Source organism: Chlamydotis macqueenii, chromosome 3 (assembly GCF_036417535.1).
Source record: "Chlamydotis macqueenii isolate bChlMac1 chromosome 3, bChlMac1.mat, whole genome shotgun sequence".
Taxonomy (NCBI): Eukaryota; Metazoa; Chordata; class Aves; order Otidiformes; family Otididae; genus Chlamydotis; species Chlamydotis macqueenii.
In genome coordinates, this window is record NC_141558.1 from 121,546,642 (window position 1) to 121,570,214 (window position 23,573).

Here is a 23,573-nt window from a genome sequence, read left to right on the forward strand (position 1 = left end):
CCACAAAGATGATAAAAGGGCTGGAGCACCTCTCCTGTGAGGACAGGCTGAGAGAGTTGGGGCTGTTCAGCCTGGAGAAGAGGAGGCTCTGGGGAGACCTCATAGTGGTCTTCCAGTACTTCAAGGGGGCCTGCAGGAAAGATGGGGAGAGACTGCTTAGTAGGGTCTGTTGTGACAGGACAGGGGGTAATGGTTTTAAAATAGAAGGAAGCAGACTCAGACTGGACATAAGGAATTTTTTTTTTACTCTGAGGGTGGTGGAACACTGGAACAGGTTGCCCAGGGAGCTGGTATATGCCCCATCCCCGGAAACATTCCAGGCCAGGTTGGACGGGGCTCTGAGCAACCTGATCTGGTTGGAGATGTCCCTGCTCCTTGCAGGGGGGTTGGACCGGATGGCCTTTGAAAGTCCCTTCCAACCCAAACCATTCTATGACTCTATAGATATATGATGACTGAGGTCCAGGCGCAGGAGGAAGTGGGTGGGCGGATGGGTGAACGCATTGGGGTGTGGATGTAAGGATGGGGATGGGAGCGTGGATCGGTGCATGGGTGGGTGGGCGATATGCGGGTGCATGAGTGCGTGGGTGGGTGCATGGGTCCATTGGTTGGTGGATGAGTGGGTGGGTTGGTGCATGTGCGGGTGGTGGGTGCATGAGTGCATTGGCTGGTGCATGCACGGGTGGGTGGGTGCACAGACGGACAGCGTCCCCGCACAAACGCCACGGGCACGCGCCGGGCACGCGCCGGGCGGGGCGGGGCGGGGCGGGGCGGGGCGGTGCTGCCGTCCCGTCCCGGCGCGGGGGCGGAGCCGCGCCCCGCCCTGGCTGGGCTCGGCGCGGCGCGGGGCGGGCGGCACCTGCGGGCCGAGCCGTGCGGAGCCGAGCGGCGGCGGCGGCCCGGATGTAGCAGGCGCGGGAACATGGCGCTGGGGGCGGCGTGACGGCGGCAGCCGCCGAGGTAGGCGCGGCGCGGCGCGGCGGAGCGGAGGGAGGCGCGGGGATCCGCGCGGGGTTGCGCGGCGGAGGCTCGACCTTGCGTGGGCTCTGGGCGGGCGGGAGCGGCGCTCCCCGGGAGCGCGGCGGGGGCCGCGGTGCCGCCCGCCAGCCCGCCCGTCCTGGCAGCCGGTGGGGCCGGGAGACAAAGGCAGCGCCCGGGCGTCCCCTTCCCTACCTGCGCGGAGCGCGCAGTACGCGGGGGCGGGCGGAGCCGGGGCTGCCGGGCTCCGCTCCTGCCGATCGCGGGGTCGGCGTGGCGATCCTGCTTGAGGTACCTCGCCGGGGCTTCCCACAACAATGGCTTTTTGTGTGTGTGTGTGCGTGTGCGTGGTTTTAAAGGCGTTTTGGGTTTTGTCCGGTTTTTCCCCAGAAGTTGCTCCCAACTTTCTGTGAACGCCTTGTGTTTTTGGGTTTCACCCCGACAGCAGGTACCCAGCGAGAGGTGCAGCCGCTCCTGGCAGTGCTCCTGCATGCACCTGTGTGCCTCTGCTCACTCTTCTTTTTTTTTTTTTCTTTTGCATATAAAGCGTTAGCGATGCCTGCAATCGTCTCTCTCCTGCCTGTGCTCCTTAGGCTCAGGTTATCGTAGCTAAAGAAAATGAGCTGTACGGTGCCCGCCGTGCTCGAATAACACTCCAACCCCAGACCGGAGGAGAGGTGCTTTTATTTTTTTTTTTTTTTCACTTGGTATCGATCAGACCTTGAGAATTTCTTACCAACCTGCCAGCAGCAGGCAGGCTGCCTTCCTTCCTCTTTGTTACACACCAGCCCCCTGTCAACGTCAAGAAACAATAGAATATCTTTTTTCTTCCCAAATATTAGACCAAATGGGCTGTCATTGCCATTAAAGATAAAATTCCCACCAACTCTAAAAGGGTCTCACCAGCTGTGAGACCGCACTGCTAGTAGCCTTTCCCTTCATTTTAGAATTTTTTTTTATATGCTTTAGCATTTGCAAAATGAAGGAAGAGAGTTGGTACCTGTGTTGAGATGGATTTCTGTGGTCCCTGCTGCCCAGACAACACTTAGGGAATCATCGCTCCTAATTTATCACCTTTATTGTACCGTGAAACTTCAAATAACGCGGCTTAGGGCTAAAGTAGAGCCGCGCTCCCCTGCCCTGCGCGGAAGCCGGCATTGATGGCTGTGAGCATCTCTGCTGCTGTTGGGGATGGACTTCTCGTTGCGGGGAGGATGCATCTGGAGGTGTTGGGAAATCGCTCCGGCTGTTTGCTGAGGGTGATGTTTCTGGTGCAAGAGTAGGTTTAGCGTCGCTTGCGGCATCCCTGGCCGTCCGCAGCCCCGGGAGTGAGGTCGAGCAGAAGCTGGAGAAGCTTTTCTGTTTCAATTTGAGGTTCACAAAATGGCCCTTTGCATTGCTGGTTTCATCCAGCCAAAGTGTTACCGTTTGCGCTGCACATTGATTCCCCCCACGGTGAGCAGCTGCTCTCCCGGTTTGCAGGTGGGGATGAAGGGATCCGGGCAGCGTGGGGCAGGGCACCGATTTCGGAGCTGCTGCTGCTGCACCGAGTAAAGCTTTGAGAGTTACGCATTGCCATTTGCCTTCCTGGCCGTTTCTGTGGTTTAGTCGCAGTTTTTTGGTTGTAGCTCCTTTCAGGTTGATGGAAGGTCTTTGTTCAGTGTGGAATTACATTTTTGTGTTATCAAAAATTGGAGATAAGCGGAGTAAAAACATGATTTGAGGGAAAGACTCACTCTCACGTTGAGAGTGCTGAAGCTAAACTTTCTTCCTTCTCCTGCTTCAAACATTTTTACAGATGGTTTTGATCCAGGTGAAAGTGCACTTTCTAGCAGAGAGTAATTTTCCTCAGAAGATTTTAGACCAATCTGCCATAGTCTTCCTCCCCTTGGTGCAGAAGCTCTGAATGCTATTACTGACTTTTTCAAGTTTTTAACCTTATTCTAAGCAAATGAGAGCTAACCAGTCACTGTGCGTGGCATTCAGCTGTAGTGACAGTTGAACCGTACTTAACAGAGGGGTTGAGCGTGGTCATTTCTGTGCAGAGAAGCGGTGGCACAGAGAGGAGACAGTGGCAGCCCTGTCGTGGAGAACCCCATTATAAGTCATCAGCGAATCACCTTGGCGACCCTCCATGGAGCTAGACCCCGTAAATCCTATTGTTTGTTCAATTCTCTTGTTACTTTGGCACTCCTATTTGCTTGTCAGTGGCTTTTTTTTTTTTTTCCCCCCTGGACATCTTCATCAGTCACAAATAATCACACAGTAGGTGAATATTTGACTTCAGTGACATCTCAGCATCACAGTGACTGATTCTAAAATGAAAATGTGTAACAAGCAAATTTCTTGCAAAACATTTTATTTAGCAGCTATTAGTTGGGAAATTCCTGCTGTCGTTCAGCCAAGAACAAACTTCTCGTGGTGTTAGTTAACAACAATTATGACTTTTGCCTTGTGTCGTCAGCATCACCTCTAACCCCAGATTTGGTACTGAAACAGAGGAGGCAAACTGTTGTTTTCGACATTGGTTGGGGCACATAATTTGAGTTTAAAGCTGAGTTCAAGGAGGATTCCAGCTCCTGTGGCTGAAGCCCAAGAAGTGACGCTGGCACAGATCTGTCACGGGTGCTGTGCTGTTTCAGGGAGGTACGGAAAAAAGAAGAGGAAAAACGGAGCAGAAGAGCACCTGCGTCTCTGCGCCTCCTCTCTGATCACCCTCAGATTTGACACTTAAATCCAATTATTGCTTTGAAGCTGCTTCAATTAAGTATCTGAAGTGTTTGGCATCTACTTGTTCAAAATACATAAATTCACTCCGGTTTTACTGGTTTACTTTGCAAAAGCTGCAAACAGAAGTCTACCTCTTGGTGTGCATTGAAACTGCTGACAGGTGTTTGTGGGTACCAGCAGCCGATGAGTTTCCGAAATATTCATAAAGCTCAAACAAAATACCTCCTGCTAAAGTACCTCCGCGGGATATCCCGCTCCTGGCGTTAGCGTGACTCATGGTGCTGTTTGGTGATCCTGGCGAGGTTTCTGGGGCTGTCTGTGCTTTGTTTCTTGCTGAGATCAGCGGAGTTGGTCTGTTGGGTCTGCTGCAGGGTTTGGCCAGGTTTCCCTTGGTTTCGGTGAAAGCCAAGCAAGCTCTCCACCGTCAGGGTGGGACGGTCGGTGACTGCAGCCAGGTGAAACCAGAAACACTGCGATGGAAATTTCATGTGGTTGATATCCCTCGCACCTGGAGAGTGTACACTTTTTACCGTCTTCCAATTATACTTCTTTTTTCCATTAGTTCTAAACATTAGTTAAACATTTCCATGCCATCTTACTACTCTCAATAGCAATTTGAAGCATGAAAGGTGTTTTATACAACTATTTACTCAAAAAATGGATGGCATGACCAATAGAGCCTTGGTTCCTATGGTGTCCTCTTTGTAGCTTCTCCAGTGTCTGATACAGGTTTGTTCCTTGTTCGGTAGGAGCTTCAAAGGGTGTCTCCCTTTTCTCTTGGTATTTTTGAGACAACTTTTCCCCATTCAATTCAGCTTTGGCTGACGATGAGGTGCATCAGGGTGCTGCCTGATGCACAGCACAACTGCATCAGCGTCATTATCAAGGGAAAAGTGCTGAAAACTGGAAAGTTTCAAAGACGTTAACAACTGTGCACGAAACCCCGGTTAGTTATGAGGCTATTGAAAAGACAATTCACTCCCGCAGCCAGTTGGAGCAAATTTCACTACACTCTAATGATATTTAATGTTCAGGTAACTCTAATTAAGCCTTTAATCCATTAGGCCATGGAGATTCACTGGAGACTTGCTGTTAGTGCTGGTGTCAGCCTGCCTGTCACCAAGCCCAGCATCGCTCGGCGTTGGCTTGAAGGGCTGTCCCTACAACCAAGAAAACAAAGTATTTTCTTTCTATCAAAATGAATGGGCTTCGGGGCTAACACCTGCTAGGACCAGCGTTTGGTTCTTGCGTGGTTCAGCCATGGCTGTTGAAAGCAGCCGTTTCGCAGCCCTGGCCCAAAATGTCAGTTTTGAGCCAAGTCTTGTGCCTTAGAGGTTGAAGGGTTGTCCGTTTCCGAGTAGTGCCCGTGAGCACAGTGACGTGAGAAGCGCGTGCTCCCATCATGTCATGCAGAGACGGCCACCATGTACAAAGTCAGCTATTTTGCATCTTTTCCATCTATGTTTGGTTTTTTTCTGGCCTGCGTAAGAATGCTACTGCCTTTGGAAGGTGCATCTGGTGGAGGTACAAAGGTAATTATATTTCAGAGCAGGCAGAGCTTGAATATCCTTTAAAATCAAACCAACAAATGAAAAATGTGTGAATCAAGTTTAGCTCTTCTCCTTTTACAGGCTGGGCTGCCGTTTCCTATTTCTGACCTTTCTTATCCCCTAAGCAAAGCTTTTATTAAAACATGATCTGTTTGTACCAATTCATATTTCTATCTCATAAACCACCAAAACGGGGCTCCCCCTGAGCTGGAGGCTGTAAGGAGATGTAGTAAGACACGCTTTCACCCTGGGGAGCTTACAGGATAAGGTGCACCCATCCTGTTTGTGCATATGCTGGGGTGAGGATAGCCAAAGCCCGCAGGAAAGGAGCGGCGGTGACTTGCTCAGGGGCATGCGGCGATGGAGAGCGAAAGTGAAATCCCAGCTCCCGTCACTTTCCTTCTGGGCCATCCTGGCTTTGCTCTCTGCGCTGGCTCTGCCGTTAGTTTGCTGCTAGCGAGCGGCTCAGCCTGCAGTGGGACACTCTGGTGTCACTGGGGTGGGAGCTTTGGTTTTACTGGGCAAAGATGGCCTTCCAAAAATAGGAATAGAGATTTTTCTTTTTTCCAAGTGTGTTTTAGATGTATTGTTCCCTGCAGAAGGCTGCTGAAAAACTGAGAGTGATACCATAGCTATAGGCAAGGGAATAGTGGAAACAGGCATACACAGTCACCTCTCATGGAAGAAAACCACGTGTGCCAGATATCACTGTAGAAATGCTCAATAATGCAAAATAACAATGTAAATAAAAACGTGCACTGTCACTAAACCCCTCACTTAGCAAAAGTTTTGCTGTTTTCCTGGCAGTTAAGGTACCCCAGGAAGGGGAGGATGGAGAGATCCGTGACAAAAGGAGAGAACAAGAGAAATGCCAACAAACAGAAACTGGAATTAATGAATGCCACAAGAATGATTCTGGTGATAGCCACTATAAACCTTTTGTTTTGACGTGCTGCGTGTGAGTAGTCGACTCTTCCCAAACTGCTGGCTGTAAAATCTGTATGATGCTTTCCCCTCCGCCTTCGTACAGGTTGTTTAGGTGATAGTTCTTAAAACCTAGGATTTCTCTCCTGGGATTCTCCAGAGAAATTTTCATAGCGTAAAGTTAATCTCCAACTTTCCCATTCCCTGAGTTAGATGCCTGCACAGAGCTAATTACTTGCACTGCAGCTATTTAAGGCGCCGGGCTGAGCGTGGAGCTGGAAGTCAGGAGGCACCATGGCTCTAATCCTTGCTGTGCTGCTCGCTGAGCCACCCCTGAGAAGTTACTTAACCTCTGCGTGCCGCTGCTTCCCTCTGGGTAACAGGAGGGATTATGATAATTGCTTTTGAAAAGCACTTTCAGGTGTTTAGTTTTTTTTTTTTTTTTTTTTAGAAGGTGCGGAACTATCCAGTCCTGAGCTGAAGAGACTCGGTCCGTTCCAGGAGGCATTTGGTACTTCGCAGGATTATGAAAACAACCCTTAATGCCTCCTTGGGCTGTTTAGGCCAAGTCAATAAATATGTTGGAAATATTTTTTGTGAATCTTCTATGAATTACTCTCAGAAGGCCTCTTGTATACAACTGAAGGGCACAGAAATGAGATCTGGTTCAGACGGGTTGTTACTGTGAACTCTTTGTGAAATCTAAGTAAAATGTCGGAATGCTGAAATGGTTCATTTTTTCAACCAAATCCTGCCTTCTCCAGAGAAATCTGGGCTTACGCCTATTAAACTCATCTGTACCTTGAACGTAAAGACCCCAAAGGCAACAGACTTGCTGCATTTCTCCTAGGCTTTGGAGGGTATTTGGTTTTGTGTTTCGTAGAAAAGGGTGGATTTCCTAGGCTGAAGAAGTAGCAAGGTTTTCATGAGAGCAAGGTAAATGTGCCCTGAGCTGTGCCTCTCTCCCAGACTTTGAAGCACGCAGGAAAGAATAACGGTATGTGAATTTTTCACTCTGTTGCACACACAGAGCTTCTCTTTTCCAAATAGCAGAACTTCTTCCTAGTTGTGTTTTGTGTCACAGGGAAAAAAATAATCAAAAGGGTAGAAAACCCCATGGCTGAAGTGCAACTGAGACCAAAGCGTTAATGAAAAAGTTGTTTGTGGACCACTGTTACTGGGTGGGGGGCACCATCTGGGCTGTGGAGTGCGCCGGCAGGGTTTGGGGAAGCAACGTTACCGGGGATTTTATGTTGAAAACGTAAAGTTTAGTGTGCTGCCGGAAAGTGCTCCAGTGCCAAGGCGATGGCTGTAATCTCGGCCATCAGCTGCTCGAGGAAATCTCTGGGTGCTCCCATGTTTTATGCAGGAGCTTGAAATGACGCAGCCTAAAGCCGGGGAATATATTGCATTTTCCCAGCACGAGGAATATAAGCCCCATAAGAATGTGTTGAGAGGGGCCTGGCTGCCAAAATAGTTTAGTGTCGCTACGATGGCTGCAGGTGGTGATTGCCTTTTAAGTTCTTGCTCTTCTGACATTTTTAGGACAGTAAATGAAGGATGAGAAGTAGAAAAGCAAACAAATTAGAAAAATCCCGTGTGTGGATGTCTGTAATTGCGTTCGTGCGGCTGGGTGGAAAAAGCCTCGTCCTACAGCAAGTCAGGGAGGGGTTGGCAATGAATAAAAGTAGTTATTGCCAGTAGCTCTCGTGCCAAAACTGAGTATTGATGATAGGGCTCGGCTTAAAGCAGCTGGTGTAGTGCACACCCTAAAGATTGCTCCGGGGAAACACGTGCAAAATCACGTGTCCTGTGTGCCGTGGAGGATTTATTCCTGGGGGTGAGAGGGAAGAAACCTTCACTCAAACGGAGGTAAGAGTTGAGTCTTGAGCCAGGGAAGAAAGGGAAATTCTTTACTGAGGCAAAGCTTTTATTCTGGACAGAAGCATATCCCTAATTTTTCAGTACATTAGAGATACAATTCTGAAAGTACCGAAAATGCAACACCCGTCACACGTCTGTGCTTTCCCTTCCCGGTCTGTTTGAGGACCAGCTCTTGGCGCTGTCAGGATTCGCAGGGAGAGCAAGTGTGGCTCTTGCAAGTACTTAGGAAGTACAAGGGATGAGGTGAATAATTGAAATACTGAGGCAGAGCAATACCAGCTGAAAAGTGACTTAACGGTTTCTTAACAATAAGTGGATTTTTTTTTTTTCCTCTTTTTGAGGAGAGAAGTATGGAATGTGCCACCAGTCAGCAGGGCTGCTTCCTTCCAGGAGGCAGGATTGCTGTAATGAGCTCGAGTTAAAGCCAGGACTTCTTTCCTCTTGGGCAATCCAGTCTGAATTTGGACATCGCCAGTGCAACAGACCCCTGGGACTGTGTGTGATGTGAGAATCTCAGTACTGCTGTGGCTCACATCTCTTAGAAACTTCTGCTTGAAGAAGCATTTTGACTTTTTCCTCGGCATCTGGTAGGACTTGGCCCACAATATTTTGTTGCATTTCTTGCGTGACGACCTGATACTGCTTCTTGTGGGAGAGCTTTAACTGGTGGTTAAAGAGTTTCTGGGTGTTTTCTTTCCATTACTTTTGTTTTGTTTTGTTTTTAATTCTTACATGCATTTCTCTTCCTGTTTACTTTGCTCTTTGATAGCTTTCTCTTACTGATGTAGCAGCATCTTGCTATTTCTCTTCAATTTCCAGTTCTGTGTAAGAAAGACAAATAGCCAACTGTCCTGATTTAGCTATAAATTAAACTGCAAATTCTTGCAACTGCAAATTCTTTGATGGACTTAATAGGAAAATTAATGATAATTGGTAACTGATGTTTTTTTAAAGATTTTTTTTTTTTAAATGTGTGAAAAACTGTCAAGCTGTCAATCAAGACAAAGATTGGATAATGCACCATTCCCCTGGCAAGTTCCCTTTATTATATTAGGCATCAGCTTTGCTCTGTAAATTTGAGCTACTCAAAATTTGCCCTTTAATGTTTACTTTTTCTGTCCTTTCTCAGTATTATTTAAGTAGTCTTAGTATACCTGTACAGCATAGTCAAATAGATGTAATAGTCTTTGAAGCAAATAGCTTTAAGGTGTGATTAGCTTTGTAATGTTATGGCATTCTTTAACCTTTTTCCACTCTTTCGCCCTGTTGCTCAGCGATGCACCCACCTGCCCTTGCTAAAACCAGTAACCAGCCTTGACTCAGGCTCTAAAATGTGAAGAGCCTGGCTTTATGATGAGTGTTTTAAAGCCAGGCGAGTGTGAAACTCTGAGCTGCGTGAACATTTGTGGTCCTTATGGACCATTTCTCAAGAATTTTGCCTATAACATAGGGCATTTAATTTTCTCTTTATTTCCTTTTAAAGTAAATTTGGAGAGCAAACTGGAGATTTTCTTGCAATCCCCTGATTCTAAAGGCATGGTTTTTTTTCAGAGAAACTGTTAAAATGATGAGATTTGTTATAAAAGCAGATACTGGGCCATGCTGAGTAGCATTTCTCCAAAGTACCAGCTGCTCTTTTTATGGTTCTGGATTCAAAGCACCATGAAACTGAGTTTATCTCAGCTCCAGGTGCCACTGGCATCGCATGTAAGGCAGCACAAAAGTGGACAACTTGTGCACAGCAGGACAACCTTGCTTCCCAGACCGTTTCCCCACCTCCAAGAGTATTTGTAGGCTGAAAACTATTGCCTTGCATGCCACCAAGAAGATCTGGAGTTCACATATCTGTAGCAGGATCCACTGCTCAGGCTGGGCAGAGGAAGGAAAACATCTCCGGCAATGTTCTCATCCTGCTGGGAGAGGAAATACCGGTGCCAGAACTGCGAAAGGTCCAAGTGCAGTATTGATTTCCACATAAATAACACTAAAAATTTCCATGATGTCATACCGAAGCATTGCGATCATCATGGCAAATGATGAGAAAAATAAGAACATAGAAATAACAATCTCCCTTGGCCCACAAATAAATCAAAGTTTAGCCCTTGATCTCCCATTGCCCACTAGCCTGGAACATAAATCCAAGGGTTTATCATTAAGCTTAACGGGTCATAAAATCTGGGCTATTTTGGAGGTAGTTGTGGAGATTTGCAGCCCAGACAGAGAGCGGGCTCTAAGCCACCGGGTCTTGTGTAACTAGATAAATAGCAAGCTTCAAATAATACAATAAAGCTATCAAAGGTAATAACTAATGCAGCCGGGCAAGTATTTGGGGAGGGGAGCCTCGCTGGTGACGAGCTTGATGATAATGACCATAAGAGGCCCCAGTTTAGCAAGATCTTTTAATAACAATTTTAAGTTCCTTTCCCTTTACTTGAAGACAAGTGTCTGTGTCTGGTTTGGTTCACGCGTAGTTGTTTTCTGCACAGCAATGCTTTCTTCACCACGGGCCCAAGAGAGCAAGCGGCAAAAACCAGAAACGCAGAAGCGACCAACAGCTCACTTACTTTGTCATTGCAGTTTAAATATTTATGACAGCGCTTCACAGCATGCTGGTAAGTGCATGATAGTGTATTATGTAATAGTAATAAAATTTTAGAAGTAGGAGACTTCACTGCTGCCCTCTGCTAGTAAATCTTTGCTACTGTCTGTGGCGAGGCCGTGTAAAGGCCGTGCCTCTTTCTCGCCCTTTGTTCTATGTGAAATGGGAAGGAGCTGTTTACTGGCACTTGTAATCACATGTTTTTTGAAATTGCTCTCCATCTTTTATTCAGGCAAGCCTTTGGTTCAGGTTGGATTCCTGTAAAAGCTGATGGCTCTCAATTTGTGAGTGAGCAGCAGGTGTTTGGTGTGTGCAGGGTAGCTTATTTATTTATTTATTTATTTATTTTAGGAGTTGTAGAGTATTGGTTACCATTTATACTGTACTGCTCCAGAGAAGGAGATTCTCAGGAAATTACGTGCAAAGTCAATTGTGCCTGGACTGAGGATGTCTGAGATGGACCGAAGTTTGGGATGGGTGGCAGTTCTGGGGGAAATTACTGCGAAATACTGATAATGAAAATGGAAAGCTAATGTAGAGGTGGCTTTGGGACAGCCGAAAGAGTTGGCTTTGGGACAGGTAAGAAGGTAGCCCATCAAAGGAGGAGCCTGTCTAGAAAACCTTTTGTGTCTGGCTGCTGTCACAGCCTTGTGACAGCTGTGATTTAGATGATCTGCAATGGCAGCATGGGGCAGAGCCCTCCCTGGGCTGGACAGCCGGCGGTGATCGGTGCTTCCTGCAGCTACAGCTGGCTGAGAGAGGTCCACAGCTTGGGAATGGGCTGGTTTTCCAGTCGTCTGGTCCCAGACTTCTGTCCAAGGACTAACCATGTCATCAGGTCCTTGAGCTATTTTAGCATAAATAGTCAAATTGAATTAAGTTGGACTTCTGCAGTTAAACAGAGGTGTGTACATTAGTGCCTTAACGAATCAAGGAGAGATTCCCCCCACCTCTTAGACACTGGGAACCCGTGGTTAGTTATATTACAAAATTACAGAAAAAACCTTGGAGTTAAAGAAAAAGTAAGTTAAAGATGATTTGTACTTGGCATAAGAGTGCTATTTTCTGTCATGATGGCTTTCCTAGCAGTACTGTATGTGCTCGGGAAGGCATTTTGGGGATTTGTGCAAATAAAACCCAGCCTTGGAAGCACATGGTGTGAATGGATGAGAAAACAAGCCGCTAGCACGAGCGATGAGCCAGCGTGTAGCTGGCTCTAAGGGCGAGTGGGATGCAAGCTAAAGTGCAGGAGTGGAGAGCTGTACAGCACTTGAGTAAATTCTTTGTACAGTTACGGAGATATTAAATGTACAGCAGGTACCGGATGGTTTATCTGATGTACACACATGCCTGTTTACAAAAAGCAAATCCTTGAAAATCAAGATTGTTATCTTACTCATTACCAAAGACATCATTAGGATGCCAAGTGGGAAAGTGAGACATGCCAAAATCAAGAAGTAACAGTAGAAGTAGCTGACTTTTCATTTTCAGCCTTTGCGTACAAAGGCAGCTCTGATTATGTATGCTGTTTTATACAGAAGATTGAGGACGGTGCAGCAGTTTGTTTCTTTATTTATTGTATTTCAGTACCCACTGATGGAAACTTCCAGCGCCTTAGCTGAGCAAGGGAGAAGTCCCCAGACAGGATGAGACACTCAGCCGGGTGGGCCCCTGCCTCCATCAGCTCCCGCGGTTCAATCTTTCCCTAATGTCACATTTCTGGAGGCTGTGCTGGAAGATCTGCTGATGTTTTAGTTCATTTGGTGCAGTTTGAGAAGCAGAAGCTGCAGTGGGGCTTCTTGCTTTGCTGGCGACGCCTGGTGCGTTGCCTTGCTTTATTGACCCCAGTGCCTCTGCCCAGTAAAGCTTTGGTCTCGGTGCAGTAATTCTGCTAACACTCTTCTTGAATTTCAGACCTCAGGAGACCGCCGGTCTCCTGCCTTTTGCAGTAGTGTGAGATCGGGGCCTGAAAACTTCCTCGTACATTTGGAAAGGGCAGTGAGGTGGACGTTCCTTGGTTTTGAGTTTGGTCCATGGGATGAGTATTGTTGCAAGACGTGGTTGGGTCTCAGCTCACTTTTAGAATGGATCTGACAGTTCCAAAAATTCCCTGAACTTGGCTCTTTCCCTCTTACATTTCTTTTTTCTAAGAAAGCATTGACTTTTTCTGAATTTCTTTGCTTTATATAGGCTCCTTTTCCTCCTCCTCTCACCACTCGCTGCCTCTTCTCCTCCGCCCCAGTTACTAAAATCTCCTCTCCCCGATGCGTCATCTTCTTGAGCAGCGCTCTCATCATCCCCAGGCTGAAAGCAGAGCAGAGCACGCTCGAGGAAGAAGAAACGACCCCAAAGCCCCCCTTAAGTTTTCAAGTGGCTGGAAGTTGTTTGCCGATCAAAGGCGGCGTGCGGGAGTCTCTTCTGCTCTTTGCTTCCTCCGTCCTTTATCTGGCAGCGCTTTCTCCCCGCTCCCGGCTGGCAGGGCTCGCCCCGCGGGCTCTGCAGGGGCTCCGCGCTGAAACGAGAGCAGCTTTGCGTTTCCAGATAAAAGGCACCGCCGGTGTAAAAATACCAACTGCAAGATTCCTACACTCAGGGTGGTAGGTGCCTTCAGGAATATGGGAAGCGCTTTGCTAGGAAGAGAAGAGATAGGCGAGCAAGGAATTTTGGAAAGATAAGTAAATTGGAGAGAGGGAAAATACACGATGGCAAAGCCCAGCTGAACTGGCTAGTGAGAAATAAGTAATTTTTGGTTGCTGCAGTAATCGAGTAATTTTCAGGAATATTAGGAATAGCTCTTACATGGAGAAGGTTTGCAGGTGATCCCGTCTCTCTCCTTGGAGGTTTTCAAGCTCCATCTGGACAAAGCCCCAGGCAACCTGCCTGGGTCCTGCTGCAAACGGAGGGGCACAGAGGCCTCTGCTGCTGGGGTGAGTCTGTGACATTCATCGGTGTTTGGAGAGAGGATAAAAACAAACAAAAATGTTTGGGTCGGTGCCAGATAGAAGTATTAGGAGTGACATGGCAAATTTGTTTTAATGTAATCTGGGCTTAATCACTGGTGTTGGCTTCCAGGTCCGGCAAGGGGGTTGATGTAGATAAATGTATTTATTTTCCTGCATTTCCTTTCTCGTGGATGTACATGCTGGTGTAGCTTAAAAGGATGTAGCAAGAAGAAACGAAAGGAAAGGGACAAATTAAGTGACTGCTGCCAGATTAATTATCCCATCTCATTTCAACTCATATTTATAAACCTACAACTTTGAATGGGAATGTTCAAAATTATCTTTGCAATGACCATCTTTCCATCTAATTTAAAGTCATTCAGCTTTACAAGAAGCAATTATGCTTCACACTAACAAATGAAAAGACATGGCAACATCAGAAAAACTGATTATTCAAGCAATCTTCCTTACATAAAATAGCTAACTAATCTCCCAGCTTCAGTCCTTGTGTGCTATTGCAGAATTTCTCCTGAAAAAGAACTTCATTCCTGGCAGCCTCCTTCTCACCCCGATTGCTTCTGTGTGGTTGCAGTGATGGTTTGGGGGTTGAGAAATTATTTTCTCTTTTGTCTCTGTAGCTCTTCTTGCGTTCACTGCTGTTTTTATCCTCTTCTTCTGTGGCCAGTGAAAGTGAGATGCAGGGAATGAGATTTGTGTCGTGCTTAGAAAAATAAGGAAATCTCTAGACTTGCTGTTCTGCTGCTGCTCTGACCATCGTCCTTGAGGGCACCAAGTCTGAGGTTCTGGAGGAATCTACATGTCGATGGGCTTTGTTGCCAGAGAGGGAGCTCCATTTGCTTGCTTTATTGGCATGGAAGTGTTTGATGTATCCTGGTCCAAAAACTGAGAAAGGAGGGAAGGGAATCTGCCAAAATATAGGAACTTTCTAAAAGAAAAAAACCCAACCCAATTCTCAGTTTTTAAATCTTCATCTTAAGTCCGGCAAGTCACTGTAACTAGTGGAGTGTTGCACTTGAAATCTTGTTATGAGCAAAAGGAAACACATCTTAATTGCAAAGCCAAGAATGTATTGTTAGTGTGACTGAAATCTTAACCCTCTAATGAAATGGTTATTATTAGTCCAACTGTACTTATTACAGAAGGACAAAAGGAAAATAAAAAACCCTGCTCCGGAAGTCGTCTCAATAATAAGTTAAATGTTACTGAACGCTTATTTCCTAACATCTGTGCCTTCCTCTACTTACTGTTCCACAGCCCTCTGGGAAAAAGTGGAGTGGCACAGGCATAAGTTTGTTTTCTTTTTTTCTTGGCTCCACTGCAGGCATGTCTGACTTTCTGTACTGTACATCAAAACCCACCCAAAACTTGAGATGCAACCAGCAGAAGCAGAAGTTCAGTTGAAATTCAACCAAAACAGACCAACTCTGCAGGTGGAAATTGCTGCCTTGTAAGGGCTCTTAGCCCCCGTTGGCCTTACTGACCCTTCTGTAAATTCAAAATGCCTCGTCTCCAAAGCATTTCTGCTTCTAGTCCTGATGACTCTTAATATTTAAAAAGAAAAAGGCAGTGAGTCATTAGTGTCCCGCGCTGCTGCTGGGAGAAGCACGATGCTGATGGTGGCGCTTATTCTTCCTTGCTGGGAGGAGCAGGAGGTGGAGGTTGGTGGTTTCTTCCACTGGGCTCTAGGATCCACTTGGGATAATAAATATATTTATGTTTTCCAGTGTGCTTTTACATGTTCTTTCTTAGAGTCTGCATCCCCACAATATAGCCATATTTAGTGTATGTAGAGCATTTTAAACACATCGGATACTTGTTCCTTATTCTCTTTGCTACCCCAAAACCTGATTTTGCCAAAGTCTGCGTTTCTTTGACTGTTAATGAGATGTACGTGGGGTTTATGCAGTGTTGCCTGTGAGGGGTCTGCTACCATCCTGTGTCCCCTCTCTTATCTTCCCATGCCTGTACCCCTCTGTGTGGTATTCGGTGCTCCTGCCTGGGAGTCCCCCGCTATGTCGTGTGGTGCTGCTGTTCCTCTGCGTTGCCTGATTGCCCTGGGGTCATCAATATTTCATTCTCCACACAGTACCTGCCTGTTACCGCTCTCTGTACAAGCATTATGGTTATGTACGACGATCAGCCACTTGGTCAATAGAAAAATTGCTGGTACGGCTGAACAAGCTGCAGCGAAGCCGCAGGCAGGCGCAGCCGGAGCCTGACCCTCGGCAGATTCGGTGCTTCAATGCGTACTGCCACATCAGGTTATTTGCTAGCTTTGTTTCCCCTCTCAGTCTCATGACAGTTCTTGACTTTATATTTTCATCTAACTGCTGAACGTTAGGTTGGTGCTTATAGGAAACTATTCATAAGGCTTTCAAGTTTTCATTCCTGATGCTGAAGTTAATTGAGAGACTGTTGCTCCGCACGCAAAGCAAAGGTTGCTGCCCCCGCCCTGTGAGTTGCCTTGCGTTTCCCAGCACTGAATTTAAACTGACATTTTAAAATTATTTTTGACTGAGAAGCAGTCACTTCTGAGGCCAGCAAGTTCAGTCTCTACAGCCACAGGCCATCAAGAGGGTTGCCTAGTCAACATGGAAGTAATTGGGATTTTCCATTCTTATTGTCTGCGAAGGAAGGGCGGAAAAGCCGGAGGATTGAACGGCAGGTGCTGCACAGGTGGCCGTGCTGATGTGTCTCTGCCATGCTGCCTGGAATTGGGCATGGCATTGCGACTCATGGGGGTTACGCTGATACCGTTGGCTCGCTTACCTCTGTAGCTTTGAGCTTCCTTTGACATCCAGCACCATCTCTGCTCTGTCATTCCTGTATAGTCTGCACCATATTTTTAATCTTTTCCCTAGGAAATTGTGGAGTACCTGTTTATACATAGCTTTTTGTAGCAATAAGCTGCTTTTCAACATCCCTGATCACCATTTGGGTTTTGGGTGGTCTACCATTTGTCTAAAATATGCATCTGTTCGACCTTTGTCTGCTTTACTGTTTTTATGAACCCCCCTTCAGTGGGATTTGCCAAGGACTGTTTGTCTCTTTTTACAAATGTTACCAATTTCTGATCTTTGAAATTAGAGAATGTGATGGCATTCACTCCTAGAAGAAGCATTACCCTGAGATGTGCGTTTCAGTTTTCCCTCCTTCCTGCTCTTAAGCCTTCCATGTAATCGTTTGAATTTTCCAAGCCAGAAACTTGGTCCCCATTTGCTTAGGGAATGGCTGCCCTTCCTCGGTAAGGCTTGACCTTCTCTGGGAGTCTGCTTGAGTCCTCGTTGCTCGGAACCTCTTCCAAAACTGTTTGTTCCTCCACATTTTGAATATTTCAGAGGATTTCACTGTGGTGTTTCATCCAGAAACACAGAAAACAGCCCAAATCACACGTCAGCCCTAAATTCTGCTGCCGATACTTGGGTGGGCTGCAGCTACCAAGTCTGTCCACGGCACTACCCGAATGTGACCTATCCCAAAGGATGCTGAAGGTTGTCCCAGATTAAGGTTGTGGTTTTCTGAGGCTCATCTGTTCAGGATACGTTTAAGCAAATGAAGTATTCATAATTCTAGATAAAATTAAGGGGGAGGAGGGAATGGTTTCAAATTTTGAATGCAAATGTTTAAAACAGATGCAGCCTGCTGGGAAGCATCGCATTAAATTGCATGACTTTTTAAAATAAAAGAACATCCATTTTATTCAAGTCCACAATATGAAAGATTAGGAGTTAGGAGACGTTTTTCACCCACTTTGAAAGTAAATGTATTTTAAATTTAATTCTTCAGTGCAGCTGCTGCTTCCTCTCTCTGGAAACCCTTTCTCATACTTTGAGCAATGTAAAGATGTGGGCTGTGTGCTAATCCAGTTTAAGATGCCAGACCTCCTTTCCACTCACGGGAGGTTTTCCTACCACCACCTTTTAGACGAGTGCAGGACCGTCTTTTACTTTAACACACCACCAGTTTGGGGAGATCTGTTGGCGAGTCACCATCTTAGAATTACTGGTGGGAGGGAAATCAAGTATGGATGTGAAGGTTTCATGTTATTTTAGAAGATGGCATGGAAACAGCTGGTTTCTTTTTTTTTTTTTTTTCCTCCAGTATAAATATCTAGTAAAGCCTACATTTAAAAATAATCCAAAATGAACTAGGACCTGTGAAAGAGGCTCATGGCACTGATGGTGCTACTGGAGCACCATGGTGGTGTTGACAGGGCAGCCAGGAGTTATGGTGGGCTGCTGGTCACCGATGGGTGTTTGTTGGAGCTGCTGCTCCAGCTACCACTTGTTTGGGGCTGGAAAATCATCCTGCAGAATGGGATAATCTGAAGAAGCTGATAAGTTAGCTATACCAAAATTCTGAGGAGTCTAGTGCTGCCTGAGCTTTGTTACTACCTGTTGACCGCAGGAGGAGTTGCCGAGGGCATGCAACAGCAAGTATCGGCACTGGGAGAGTTTACGTGGAATAGCCACAGGATTTTGCGGTCTGATCACCCGTGTTGTCCTGAGGCACTCTGCCCCAGGGACTTCCCTCTCCCGATTTTTGTTGCTTTCATTTGAGGAAAGTGCCTTTTTGAGGAAAGCCCTGGGTAGAGCCTCCTCCTTTCCTATTCCTCTCTTCTTCCTTCATGAGAGAATATTTTGGAGATTGAGCTTGCTGATCTTGAGCTCATTAATGGTGTCTTACCATTCTGAATACATCAGCCGTGCCCGTAATACGGAATCTGAAGCCGTTATTCTCTGTTCTCTATAAGTGATCTTCCTTTTTTAATTACTGTTATTATACAGCCAGCACTGCAGTCTGAGCGCTTTTCCAAAAGTAACTCGCATTCAGTGACTTATTAAGGTTTATCCAAGTCACAGATTCCCAGCGGATGTTCTGAGCTTGTTTCTTATTTAAAAACATCATCTAAATTCAAATCAGGAATTAACACAGTTCTGCAAATGACATTCACCCCTCTGCAGAAGGACCAGTATTAATCCTGTGCACTGCAGCAACAGCATTTCAAGCCTAGTTTGAGGGCTTTAGTGGGGCTTAAATGAGCCTTAGGCAAAGCAGGGACCTCTGCAATAGTTAGGCAGGACTAACATGACCTATTTCGAGCACCAAGCTTAAACATATGTCAGAGGGGGCTGTCTTAGGACGCCAGTTCTCTGTATAGCTGGGGGAGAAGACAAGGTGGTCCACAAAACCTTCCTGGATCGCTTGGTAGTGGAGTTAGTAGCTGCAGACAAAATCTTCATATAATCCTGTTCCTAAACCATTGACCCACTGCTGGAATCCCTGTCTTTGCTGAGAGAGGGATCAGGTCCCTGTTTCACAGCTCAAAGGGAACTGATGTGGTGCTGGCAGAAACAGCAGAATCTTTAGGCTGGGATTTTCACCTCCTGTTGAAATTCAGTTCAGGTTGATCTGGTTCAGGTAGGGCTTTCTGGAAATCCTCACCCTAACATTTTTATTTTTTTTTTTCCTCCTTGTTCTTTGCTGTCAGCAGTATGTGATGTTTGCATTGCTAGAGTTGGCACAAAACCCGTTGCACTGAGTGCAGTGGGTGAGTTGGAGAGCATCCATCCGTTCATCCCTCCCATGCCTCAGCAGGGTAGAGCGTGCCCTCGGCGTAGAAATTGCAGAGTGGGGCTCAGAATAGAAAAGGGAGCTGATACACTTGCTTCTCCAACAGCCTGCTGCTCAGAAAAATACAAACCCAAAGCAGATGTGTCATTAAATCATTTTGAATCATTGCAAACATTGCAGGAGTTCAGTACAAGCATCCATAGCTTTAAGCCACCTCCGCAAAGCGCTCTGTATCTCTGTCATAAAATTTGGATGAACTACACTGGGTAAACTGTTTTGCCATTACCTTCTAGCCACCTGCCTTTTAAAGCTGAGATTTACTGGAGAAGGACAGAAATACGTTTCAGTGCATTGTGAGAGGTGTGATTTCTGGGTCCTTGCAGAGCTGCTGCCCAGCATGGGAGAATTTCTCCCTGTAATTCAGAGACCAGGCAAAGGAAGCTGTCTGGTATCTGAGATTAAAGTATGTGATTATTTAATCACTGGTTCGTTAGTGATAATGAGCAAGTATTTTGCAAAATGAGCTCTTAAAATGAATCTCTTAACCCCAGATCCTGGTGCTGCACTGCTGAAATTCAGTGCAAAGCGTAGCCCTGCCGTTCTCAAGAAAGGCTCAGCGGGTCAGTGTCTGAGGGTTTGAGCTCGGCCAGGCGTTGGTGCCAAACCTGCTGGCCAAATTACCAAGCAACACCTGTACTGAGGTCAGGGCGAGGATGTAGCTCCAAGGGTTTCCTACCTCATAACTGTTATTTCTCATGCTTCCCTGAACTTTTCTAGCATGGATGTGTTTTCCTTTAATTGCTGGACTTCTGAGAACAGCTTGACAGAAGAGCAGCCAAACAATCTTGTTTTCCTTTGTAAGCTATTTTTATTTTACCTGGATCATTGCTTATCAAAGAGCGCTGCTATCGCTTGAAATAAACGTGTTTAAAGATTAATAAGTAGCATAGGAGATGCTCATTTTGATGCTGTGTGAGAAAACATCGCCTGATTCTTGGAGGAGAAAAAAGGTAGCACAAATGCTTTTTACCTCGTGTGTTTTAATATCCCTCAATAATTAGTTTGCAAGTGGGAAATTGCTGTGGTCGACTGCCCGTAACGTTGCCTCAACAAAAGCCCAACTGAGCCAACAAAGTGTGAGCTGGTTCCCAACAGCAGCAAAAGGGGGTTTGTGAGGGTGCGCCTGGGTTTGCCTCTTGTCTGCCCAAAGGTACATTGAAGGCTGCCAGGAGTCTGGTGGCACCGAAAGCAATGCCCTGGACCTCTCTGGAGGTGGTTAGCGCTACGTTAAGACAATTAAGAGCACATATTTATCTATTATAATTTCAGCTCAAAGTCTCAAATAAAATGAGAACATAATGCTCCTACCTGTATTTCCAAATTTCTTAGAAGCTGACTTTTGAAAGGAAGATTTATTCAATTTTTATATGGCTGAGCATCTTACAGTATGTATCATGCCACTCCCTAGCCATGTGAGATACTGGCTTCATCACTTCGTGTAGATGCAGAAAGTCAGTCCAGAAGGGACTCCTGAATCTCTTTTTTGTCCTTTCACTGGCATTTTGTGAGCCGCTCTGTTTCTACCTGCTCGCCTCTGCACAGGGAGCACTGTGCTTGGCTACACTTCCCTGTGCAGGAAGGTGTCCAGGCTTCACGTGGCGTCTCCGAGAAATTAAACGTTTGCTGCTCTGATAGCCTGTTCCAGAGTTTAATGATTCATAGTATAAAAATACTTTTCTTGTTGGCTCTTCCTTGCCTTCAGCTTCCAGCCAGTGATTCCTTTTATTCCTTATTGCAGAAATAACAAAGCCCTTTTTTTTGCACTGTATTTTCCTTTGTGAAGGGGGTTTTATGCTATAATCAAGTTACCTCTTAGTCGTCTTTAGACCAGCTGAACAGATTGAGCACCAAGTTTCTCGTTATATTTTTCTCCCATCCAGTGATTTTTACGGCTGTTTCTCATATCCTTTCCAGTTTTTTAACATCCTCTTGCTAAGTTTGACCCCAAAGCTCTTCAAGGATCATCTCATCAGCTGCGACGTATGGGGGGTGAAATTGCCTCCCAGCTTGCACATGTTGTATTTCCATTTTATATGGGCAGGGCGTAAGTGAAATATTCCCTGTAACGTGGGGAGGTGGTGCTCTGGAATATTTTTGCAGAGGTGTTTTGTAACCGGCTGCTGTGGCCAGTTCTGTAGGTACCTCCTTCTGATGCCCAATAGTTTTCTCTTTTTATTGCTTTTTCAGCGATGAAATGAAGAAAAAAGTTTGACAGTGCAGAGCTGTTTCTGGAGAAAGATGAGTTACTAACTTAAACACAGGTATTCCCAACGCTTTCTTATTTGCTGGCTTTCTGGTTTGGCAGCTAAGCTAAAGTTCAATTAAGTGTCTCTAACCTTGCTGCAAGGAAAGCTGGGGAACCATTTGTTATTTTAAATCTCTTTACTTTTCAATTATCAAATTCAATTAAGGGAGAGTTTATACTTTCATTGGCAAAGGGCAGCAGCTATAGAAAACCCAGCGACCTGAGCTGCTGCAGGATCTAATGAGGGATTTTGTGCTTTCGGCGCAGAGTCATCGTCAGTGGTTTTGGCAGTAACTGCAAATAGATAGTTGCTAATCTTAACATGCATGTTTTTGTGCTTCGCAGCCAAGCCAGAACCGCGGAGTACAGAGCTCAGCATCTTCCACCAGAGCAGTGCTGGAAACTTGCTTTTAGCCAGTTTACAGAAACTTTAGTTTGCACAGGCTGCACCTTGCCCCAAAGCTGTTGAAAGCAAAAGCGACGTTTCCAGGAAAGCCCAACACGGACGTGGAGGTTTGGGGGTTGGTTTTGTTTGTTTGTTTTAATTTCAGTATATCCCAGAAACAACACTTTTTTCCTTCAAAGCTCACTTTCGGTTATTTTCCTGTCTGTGGTAGGGGAAAAAAAAAGGGCTTGTTTGCATTTGTACATCAAAGCATATCATATGTAGAGATTGTGGAGTGCATTAGTCCCATGGGTCCCATAAAAGTACATCAGACAGGCATTGTCGTGGGCTTTGCCTGTCATTGGTGCAAAACCAGGTAACAAAATGTTGCTTGAACTCATCTGAAGCTGCTTCCTAACCAGGGACTTGGGCATTTCTGTTGTCCTGTGCCTGGTTTCACAGAAGGAGACTTCTTGCACAAAATCCTGTTCTCAGGCTGTCGGGATTTTTTGCTATGTAGCCTGGTTAAGTTTCTTTACAGCCCTTTGCAGTAAACTTTGAGCTCTTCCGTAGTCTCAGAGTGGATGCTCTTGCTGTCTCGGCCCCTCTCCCCCTCCAGCTAATGGTAAGAAGCATTTTTAAGTACCATTTCGCTTAAGTCTGGGAGGCTGAGTGACTTAGAAACCAGCTGGAAGGATGAATGTGTCATCACTGGAGTAAAACATAGATTTGGGGAGTTTTCGTGGTTTTTTTTTTTTTAATGTTGCCATTTCTGGTGGGCCAGCAGATGGAACTGCCCACGAGGCTGTATTTATCCCTGCGAAACCAGCTGCTGCAAAATGCTGGAGCGAGGGTTCCGTGGACTCCTGTGCTTTGGAGAAGCTTGTTATTATAATAATAACGCTCCTCTGTTTGACTCAGCAATGTTCTCCAAACTGGTGTTTGTTTTTGAAGTTGTGTATAATTCCCACTGAGTTGATGTAGGCCAAAGTGGTTGTCTGAGGTACAACTGCAAGTTTGGTCTTCTGAAAAAGAAAAAAAAAAAGGATCAGAGCAGTTTGGGGGTGAAATGTGATTTTAAAGAGAATATCTCACTATAGGACCTCTGATGGCATCCACTGGCATTCAAGGAATTAAAGGATGTTAGAACTGGAGAATCATAGAATGGTTAGGGTTGGAAGGGACCTTCAAAGGTCATCTAGTCCAACCCCCCTGCAAGGAGCAGGGACATCTCCAACCAGATCAGGTTGCTCAGAGCCCCATCCAGCCTGGCCTCTGGATGAATGTGATGTGATGCCAAACCCTGGGTTCCCCATACAGGCACAAATGTGGTCATTAAAGTGAGTGGCAGTAGTCCTTTAGGCATCTGTCACTGGTCCTGGGAGGTCTTGGAAAGGTAACAGCCAAAAAATATGGGCATGAGAGCGCCACAAGCTGAGAAACAGCCAGAATAACTTCAGAACTTCTTGATATTTGGGGTAGAGAAACACAAAATAGTGGCACCAGTGGCTACGCTGTGCAGGTAGAAGAAGAAAAATAGGATAATAATGATAAAAATAGTTACTTTTTGAAGCTGAGCAAGGCAGCAGCAGGCAGAGTCTGAAGCGCCAGATGAAGCCAAACGCACGTGTTTGCAAGCAGCCCGCTCTGCGGGCGCCGCAGCGAGTGGGAGCGCTGTGCG

General features: G+C 46.0%; 1 protein-coding gene across 3 annotated transcripts in view; it reads left to right on the forward strand.

Annotated features, from left to right (window-relative positions):
• The first annotated feature begins 871 nt into the window (after nt 1–871).
• The window catches only part of PAK5 (p21 (RAC1) activated kinase 5), a 91,294-nt gene continuing 68,592 nt past the window's right edge, over nt 872–23,573 (forward strand). For 2 of the 3 annotated variants that reach the window (XM_086745334.1, XM_086745336.1), the window contains exon 1: nt 13,056–13,592. The gene's annotated coding sequence lies outside the window, so the exon portion shown is untranslated. Of the gene's footprint in view, nt 961–13,055; nt 13,593–23,573 lie in introns of those variants that run through there. The other variant, XM_086745335.1, reaches the window with a different exon arrangement.